Source organism: Anneissia japonica, unplaced genomic scaffold (genome assembly GCF_011630105.1).
Source record: "Anneissia japonica isolate Jap-2015-1 unplaced genomic scaffold, ASM1163010v1 scaffold284947_len354889_cov159, whole genome shotgun sequence".
In the NCBI taxonomy this organism is placed as follows: Eukaryota; Metazoa; Echinodermata; class Crinoidea; order Comatulida; family Comatulidae; genus Anneissia; species Anneissia japonica.
In genome coordinates, this window is record NW_022746767.1 from 301,062 (window position 1) to 302,136 (window position 1,075).

Below are 1,075 nucleotides of genomic sequence, written 5' to 3' on the forward strand. Positions count from 1 at the left end.
CGCTAAGGAAACTACTCAGAGATTGCTGTACTAAAACTGTATTTACATGTAATAATGAATTTTATAAACAAACTGATGGTGTCTCAATCGGTTCGCCTCTTGGCCCAGTTTTAGCTAATATTTTAATGACTGAACTAGAAGAGTCTATTGTTCCTAAACTTATTGAATCAGGTACTATTAAGTTTTATACTCGTTTTGTTGACGACACGCTAGTATTAGCTAAGCCCAATGATTTCCCGCAAATTCTAAGCTACTTCAATGCTTTTCATAGACAGATAAATTTTACTTTTGAATCATTTGAAAACAGTGACACAGTACACTTTCTGTGTAGTTGTTAATAATGTACTTAAGAAATTAAATTAACCTAAATGTATACATAGGCCTACTGATGATAGCTTGATTAAGATTTGGGTTAGATTGCCTTAACTAGGAAAACCAGGTGAGTTCATTTTACGTAGATGTTTAAATAAGGTAAAGAAACACTTAATTGAAGAGGTAAAATTCATAACTTTATGGCAGTATAAAAATGTTTCTCATTTTATATCTACTAAGGATCAAACCCCTAAGGAGTACAGAAGTTCTGTTGTCTATCATTTTAAATGTCCAGGCTGCAATAGTGATTATATTGGTAAGACAGATAGGTGCTTAATAACTAGACTTAAAGAACATTCTTCACGATCTGATAGTGTTATATTTGATCATGTTAAAAACTGTGAGGCATTCCAATATGTTTTAGGATTACAGGGTATACTTGAAAATGATAATGTCGTCTGTAATGTAAGTAATAAATTAGTTTTAATATTTTCTAGTACTAACATTATTGACAGCTCCCGAAACTGGTCTATCCTATTTAAAGAAGCGTTCGCTATACGTAGACTACACCCTTTGCTTAACAATGGGCTCAGAGCTTCAAAAGAGCTTTCTTTGTTTTTGTAGGTATCTTTGATCATTAGAGAAAGACTGCTTTGATCTTTTGTATAAATCACTGCTATGTCACCTACTAGAGGTAATGTTTTGATTGGTTAAACACTTTTGGTACTAGTGCATATAAGCTTGCTAATATGGATAATTTTTT